The sequence below is a fragment of the Chlamydotis macqueenii genome, chromosome 24, assembly GCF_036417535.1.
Source record: "Chlamydotis macqueenii isolate bChlMac1 chromosome 24, bChlMac1.mat, whole genome shotgun sequence".
NCBI classification, from domain to species: Eukaryota; Metazoa; Chordata; class Aves; order Otidiformes; family Otididae; genus Chlamydotis; species Chlamydotis macqueenii.
In genome coordinates this window covers 6,969,072-6,976,637 of record NC_141579.1, presented here as the reverse complement: position 1 = coordinate 6,976,637, position 7,566 = coordinate 6,969,072, and the positions used below count along the sequence as shown (strand labels likewise).

Genomic DNA, 7,566 nt, shown 5'->3' with positions numbered 1-7,566 from the left:
AGGGGGGAAAGGAGGGAGAGAGGAATGAATATGAAGCAGAGGGCTCAGGCAATAAATCAGGGGATGAAATGCCTGCCAATGTTTTTTTAAAAACAAACCAAGAAAATGAAAGGGCTGCAAGCAACTGCCATGCCGAGACAATAATCACTAATCAAGGCAAAGTTCCACTCTAATCAGTTCAGTTGTTAAGGGGAAAAAATAGAGCAGTGGCTGGGCGTGGAGAATTACCGCGCGTCACCCTCTCCTGCCCGAGGATTTCATCTGCGCCAGCTCCTGAGGAGCCCTGGTCTCCCGGGCTGGGCCTTCCTGGGACCCCTCCCATTGCGCGGGGCTCGGGACCAGCTCCCGGGAGGAAGCCATGGCCACCCAGGGCCGTTCCCAGCCAGGAGGAGATGGCCAGGACTCACCAATGAGAAGTGAGTGGTCCCTCCTGGTTTTGCCAGCGCCCCGGTCAGGGGCCAGAGCTCGGCCACCGCATGCCAGGCTGTGCGGAACGAGGCACCTACGTGCGATGGCTTGCCCAGCCACTGCCCGACATAGCCTCCAAAAAATCCCACTTCAGGTCTTTTCTGTAGTAAACCCCTGTTCATTTAAAAAGAGACACGGATGCTTCTGCTGCCAAATCCCAGCGCCTTGGGAACACCGTTTTGAGAGATCAGCTGGAAACTGGCAAAGGGCAACTTGCGTTTCATTCCTTTTTCAACGTCCCCAAGCAGCGCAGGCGGGCACAGGCAAGGGCCCTGACAAACAGAAAGACTTCTTTTCCCTGCAGAAGAGGAGCATGAGCTGAGGGAGAAGACACAAATACCAGTGGCAAAGCTGCAGGCTCCGCATCGCCCCGGACATGGCCAAGTGCCGCAGGAGCGCCGAGGGCACGCTCTTCAAAACCACTTTGGCAGCACGGCCGCCTCTGCGGAGGGCGAGGCGAGCTTTGCCAGCGGTTTGAGGGGAAGGAAAGCTAATCCAACAGAGAGAGCTTCTCAGCACGCTAATCCTGTCCCGTCCCACGAGCAACGGCCCAGCAATTATCTTCGTGGCGCAGACGCGACGGGGCGGGGAGACTTGCCCGCACCAGAAAGGGAATCACTTCCAGAGCTGTAATTTCAGCATAGAGAGCTTCAACCCCCAGCCCATGCTCAGATACTGTGCTTGACGCTGCCCTTAATTGTCTCCAGCCACAATTTATCCGCTGTTCTCTTTGATGCCACGGCCAGCAAAGCAGCAACAGCAGCAGCGTCCCAGGAGAGGGCCCTTCCTCTGGGCCCGCAGCGAGCTGCAGAACCGGCGTCAAGGCAAACAGCCGCGTTCCCGACAAAACCCCGCGGCCAGCCGGAGGAGCGGCCGCTTTCGGAGAGCTCAGCAGAAAGCAGCGGGGCTCCAGAACAAGGATCAACCGGCACAAGAAGGCGAAGGGATGTAGCCCGCACGCAAAATCCAACACCAAAAGGAGCGGCAGCCCCTCTGAGCTTCCCTGGAGCCGGCAGCAGCGCCGGCCACGCCGCCGCCTTGGCCCCCAGCCGCTGCGAGGAGGGGAAGTGGGATGCCCGTGGGTGGGCAAGACGGGAGCAAAACCAGCAGCAAGCAATATGGTGCAAAGATTTTTTTTTTCTTTTTTAAACCTTATTTTCTGGCAGGAGGAATACCTTGTGTCTCTTGCTCTAGTTTAGATTATCAACCCGCTCTGTGCTCTCCGTCCAGCGCAGTGACGTGACAGCTCGGAGGAACTGCTGTCTCGGTTAGAAACACTTCACCACGCCCTGACGTCTCCTTTCCTTGCGGGCTGAGTTTTGCCCGCAGAATAAAGCGCATTAGCACAGGATGGACAAAGAGAGCTTCTCCAGGTCAGCAGAGAGAAAGCCAGCCAGAGAGCAGGAAAGAGTAGGAGATGCTCTAGGATAAAATGAAGGCAACCGGCCTGAGAGAGCACCAGAGACGGCTGGTACCCACCCAGCCACCCCGTCCTGCACTGTGGCCACTCACACGCGGCATTTGGCCGGTGCTACCCACCTTGGAGAAGAGCCGGTTCCCAGTCCCTTCTCCGCTGGGGTACATCCTGACCTCCGCGGAGCGAGGCCGTCCGAGGCCACGTTTGTCTTTGGCACCAGCATTTCCACGGCAGCTCGGACGCGGTGTTGTCCCTCCCGGCTCCATGGCTTTCCCGTGGCGGACGCCCCTCCATCGCTGCGGAGCGCACGCTGCGACAGACAATACGGGCGTGCGAGCGCTGCGGGGATCTAAGCGGGAGCTGGAAGTCATCAGAAAGGGAGACATTAACGCGAATCCCCAGGGCTGGGTCAGAGCGGATACCGAGGCTCTCACAGCCTCCCCCAGAAGGTAAAAGCACTCACCACCCTGCTTACTTCAAGAGTTCACGCCTCACAAAAGGTCTCGAAAGGCTGTGAATGCCTCCCGAGACACTGGCGAGGCGTGCGAAGCTGTCAGCGCAACACGGAAAAGCCTGCAGCAGGAATTCCGACCTGCGTGGGGATGAAGGACAGGTTTCCTCTCTGTTCATTCTGACTAAAAAAAACAACCCAACACAGACCAATGTGTTTGCTCAGAGCCCACCACACCGCCGCTTTCTGTTAGACGGTGGCTGCCAGTGCTGAGCTGAAACACACTGCTCACGGGCAGCGTCTGGAGCTGTAACGCAGGCTGGGTGTGGCTGGAGGAGGCGTGTCCGTCCCAAGAAGGCGATGGATACAGATGCGGACCCAGCCGAGGGGCGTTTAAGGGCCGTGAAGCAGCCAGCGGTGCAGCTGGCCTTGGAACGGGGACGTGCCGGAGATCGGTGCGTGTGACAGGAGGAATTTTAGAGCCACAGCAAAGCAGTGAAAAAGAAAACATCCTGTAGGCGAGGATGCTCTGGATCACTGTTGTTATTATCACTTACTGACGGCAAACCGTAGGAGCAAAGAGGGGAACGCGCAGGGAACAGGCAGCTCTCCCAAAACAAGGGATCCTTGTGCGGCAGGGATGGGCGCGGCGTCCGTTCGCTATCCCCGTGCCTCTGGCTTTGCCAGGCTCTGCTGTCAGTTCACCGCCTTCCTCCCCTCCGCAGCCACCGCGCCCACAGAAACCGTCCTGCGTGAGCTGCCACTGAACTCCAGCAGTGACTCACACGCTGACTGGGAAAAAAATAATAATAATTAAAAAAAAACAACAACAAAAAAACCACCCATGAACTTTTTTTTTTTCCCTTGTGAGTGATGATTCCTGCTTTTCCTGCCCTCTCCCAAACTCGCCCGTTCTTACTTTGCGCCCCGTTAGCGGGGGCGCCCAGAGAAGCAGATCCCCGCGGCTCACCCCGAGGGTCTCCTCTAGCGCGGGGAGGAGATCGCGGTGCTCTCGGGGAGATCAGCGCTTCGCTGGCTGCTCAGGAGGAGGCTGTGCATCCCTCCGCCCGAGAGCCTACCGCGCTCCTCCTCGTCAAAGTCAAGGGCCTTTAATTAAGGCAATCCCATTCAGGCTGGGACGGGTCAAGTTCTCCCCAAAGGTGCACAATGGAGTTACCCATGTTTGCACAGGACTTAAACTTATAATACAGTAGCCAAAAATTAACCAGGCTCTGTACGTGCTGTTACCGCTACCTTTTTTGCATACAATTGAATAAATTATCTTTTGTTATGAAACATTAATCCTCTGTGCTAAATGGAATAATTCCCACCTGGGATGCAGCGGGAAGGCTGGAGCACCCTCGGAGCAGACCCGGGGGCATCCTCTCGCGCAGCGCGGTTACCAACGGAGCAGGGGGGCTCGCGCGCCCCGGGAGGGGAGCAGGGGCCTCGCGGGGAGGTGAAGGCGTTCACTGGCGCATCCCCAGCTACGGCAGCCAGAGCCACGACGGGGGCAGAGAGCAACCTTCGGAGGAAACAGGGAGAGGAGAGATCTCAAGAGGGGGGGAGTCTACAGGAAAAGCAGTTTGCGGCTGCCGGTCGCCATTAGCATTACAGGAGTACCGAGGGCCGTGCGGCGCAAGATCGGGTCCCTGCCCCGCAATGCTCGCGGTCCGGACGGCTGGCACGCGCAAGGGAAGAGCACTGCATCGCTGCGCGGGGGCTGGACGGCAGCGAGGAGCCCACGGGCAGGGACCACCGGTCCCGCCTCAGCCAGCCCCTTCCAGGAGCAGAGCCTTTCTCCCCGTGTGATCACAGAGCCAGTAACTGTGGGTCCGGAAACGAGGTGTTCCCCTGCCCCCTTTCCCCAGCGTTTTCAGGTCTGCTCTCCCCCAACACACATCCCCGGGGTCCGGCGTGGAGCCCGGCGCCATCCATTAGAAGGAAAACCACAAATCTCAGCGCGAAGTGACAGCTCCTGACAAAATGAAAGCAAGAACCTGGTTCAGATCTGCACTTAAAACAATCCAGAGGGCCATTAGCATTCATCCCGCGTGAGGCAGACGGAGTAGTGGCGGCTCTGTGCATACAATTAAAACCAGAGAGCTGGTTAAAACCTGGCGCTTCGAAAGATGCCATGGAGCAAAGGCCACGTTGCCGCTGGCAACGCCCAACGCTTCAGCAGGCGGCTGGGCTCCCCGTCCCACGCGTTTGACCAGCCCCTCGGTTTAGGAACGTCTCCCTGCTTGCTGCCTTTCAAGGTGAGCAGCGCATTTGGCTCGAGCCTGAGCCTGCCAGGGCATCACGCGGCTTAACGGCCCACAGCAAACGGCGAATCCGTGATTTCAAGGTTCAGCTGAGTTCCTGGGAGCCGCCTGCAGCACAGGGACAGGTTGGCCGCTCGTGGCACTGCGCTGTGCCACGCAGCCGGCGTGGCAACGGCAGACTGTGCCGTGCCGGGGTGGTCTGCGGGGCTCCAGGGCGCGGGGGCAAGGAGCACTTGGCTTGCACCCCTCAGCAGAGCTCTGGGGACTGCCTCGCGCCTCCCTCTTGGTGCAGCAGCGTGCACGAAGCCCAGCCCGCAGCTCCGCCGAGCGGAGGAAGGGATGCTCCGGCCGGCGCACAGAAGAGCCGGGCCACAGCAAGCCCAGCAGCCTGCAGAGAGCGTGGGGGGGACAAATCCTCTTAGGGCAGCAAGCAGGCAAAATCTATACTGGTTTTAAGCAGGCTGCAAGTTTCAGACTGTAGTTCATTAATTCAAAGAGATAGAATTGATATCCTCCCCCTCTTTGTGTCGATGGAGTCAAAGGGTCTTCTCTGTGTCTCCTTATGCGGCCATTGTATTCCGATAGCTCCGACTGCCTCCGCAGAGCCGGATCGTTGCTTCCTCCAGCGACTGCTCGGAGATGCCCGTAACCGAGCGGCCTGAAGCATCGCTGGCAGATCCTGCGGGCAGCCGGCCATTACCGTGCAGCCCTTCCATCTCCCCGCCTGACAGCTCGCGGCGGGACCGGCCTGTCTCCTGCGGAAACGGATCGGGGAGGAAACTGCTGCGCAAGGAGGCTGCTTCGATTTTAATGACGGAGCGGCTGTGTGATTCCAAACGCCGCTTCTCGCCAAGAGTCCCCAAGCGCTATTATTCATGGTTGCTTATGAAACCCCTCATTAGCTCAAGAAGCTAATTGTTGTTGTTGAAGAAATGAGCGGTGAATCTCCAGGTCTGGCGCTCTGCCACCCCAGGAACCTGGGCTTATGTACTGCAAGGCAAAAATTCTTCTGCAGTTAGAAGAAGATTTCCCAACAAACCTGCATTTCCCCCCCTCCATGCTACCAGCAGTCTTTTTTTTTTTTTGCATAATTTTGGTACCCAGGAACATTTAGGGTTGCTAGTGGATGTCAGCTGGCGCTTTGAGACCTGGTTCAGGCAAAGTTACCTCTAAAGTGCCAACACTGGGGAAAAACGGGTGGGCAACCTCGCCCGCCTCGGAGAGCGGCTGGGGAAGGAGCTCCTCGCCCACCCACATCAGCCCCAAGACGGAGGCGTCACTCTGGGGTCAGCCGCCACCACGACCACCGGTTAATAAACCCCCCTGCCATCCAGCTGCCAGGAGAAACGAGGCTTCGGTCGGGAGGAAATTATTTGGCAGGCATTGTTTTGCTAACAGCAGCAATTCCTGCTTCTGAGAAGGCTGCTTTGCTTAATACCTTCTTTCTGCAGAGCGGTGACGCGATGGAGTAACAGCCCTGGGATCGGTACGAAGGGTCTGCCTGGTGACGAGAAAAAACAGGCAGCTGCGTCCATCAGAGGAGTGCAAAGAAAGTAAGAGCTCCACGCAAGAATCCCCCAACAGCGCAAGGTTTTAATCGTCGGGATGAAATGGTGTTTGGATTCCTCGCTGCACAATATTTGCGGGGGAAAGGGCGCCTATTTTCTCCTCTGAAAAGGGAAAAGGTAGCTGAGCCCAAGCAACTCATTGCTTCTTTGAAATAAAACACAAGTGTGTTGGGAAAAGCTGTCTGAGAGAGGAGAAATCGAACACAAATCCCACCGCGCAGTGCGGGGCGTGACTGGCTGGAGCGCCCTGCGCCGGTGATCGGTGCCGTGTCTGCTTTCTGCTCCGGGGAGGGGCGGCGGAGACGGCTCGGGGGCCGCGCAAACCCCGAACAACCGATTGATTGATGATAACGAGCAGTGAGCCCTGCGTGGGTGGCTCACGCGGAGGGACCGATCCTGCCCGAAAGAGAGGAGCTCTGCCCCACCAGTGCCCTCGCTGCTGCTGTCACCCGTGCCTGCCAACAGCCCGACGCCTTTAGAAACGACTTCCGAAAACTGTCCAGCGACCTGAGAAACCTGATTATTTGTTACTGTCTGTCTGGGTTTGTTTCCGTTTTATGGAGAGGGCCATCGTGTGCTGGGCACAACGCGTTTGCGCTGATGAATTATTCAGCTTCTGTGAAAGCAGACATCATTGTTCTCATGTGAGATAAAGGCGCGGCTGCACGTATGCACGGATAAAGATACAACACCGGCTTTCAAAAGAATTACAACTCCTGGTATTCTCCTCCCAAACAAAAACCCCCACGACGCAACGCTCTTTAAAAGAGAGAAAAAGGAAGAGCAAAGAAGCAACACCGAGGCCTGCCAAGCATGGTCACAATACCACGCTGCCGCGCCCGCGTCGCCGGCCGACAGTAACCAACCCCTGGCCCGCCCGCGTCGCTCGTCAGCAACACGAAACAACAAATGCACGTGAACGACCGCCGAGGGAAACGCAGCCCCGTGGAAGCGATGGAGGAGCCGCCGAAGGCTTTCCAGCTGCTTCTGGTTCCTTCCCTGAGCTCTGCACCATGCCTCGCCCCCTTCTTGTCCTTGAGGCAGCGCACAGTGGCCACCCGGGTGCCCACCCACAGCAGCCTTCGCAGCCCAGCCCGCAAGTATCTGCGGCGCCACAAGCAAATCTCCGAGGATAACGAAGAGGCACGGCGCGCCTGCACCCCTCTGCCACCCCACGGCAGGGAACGCCGCTGCCATGCCACCGCGCCCAGAGCTCCCCATCAATGCAAAGGCGCACAGCAGTGGAGACCACGGCACCCACCCACCGTGCCCCAGCTCCAACCCCTCCATAAGCCAGCCTGCTTCTCAGAGGGCTAAGCTTTGTGAAGAGAAAATGAAAATACTTCTAGAAGAGCGTGATAAACAAGAGCGTGAAGGAGAGGGCTTATTTTAAAC

The 7,566-nt window shown here is 57.8% G+C and overlaps 1 long non-coding RNA gene across 3 annotated transcripts; it reads right to left on the bottom strand.

Moving 5' to 3' along the window:
- Positions 1-1,648: 1,648 nt before the first annotated feature.
- Positions 1,649-3,932, bottom strand: LOC147597913 (uncharacterized). Of its 3 annotated transcripts, none has more exons than XR_015261053.1 (5): positions 3,668-3,932; positions 2,894-3,128; positions 2,349-2,477; positions 2,008-2,245; positions 1,649-1,890 (listed from the first exon to the last, which is right to left on the bottom strand). It is a non-coding gene; the product is annotated as an uncharacterized LOC147597913 (long non-coding RNA). The 3 variants fall into 3 exon arrangements; XR_015261051.1 differs by having other exon boundaries at positions 2,361-2,477; XR_015261054.1 differs by lacking the exon at positions 2,894-3,128 and having other exon boundaries at positions 2,361-2,477.
- Positions 3,933-7,566: the final 3,634 nt, after the last annotated feature.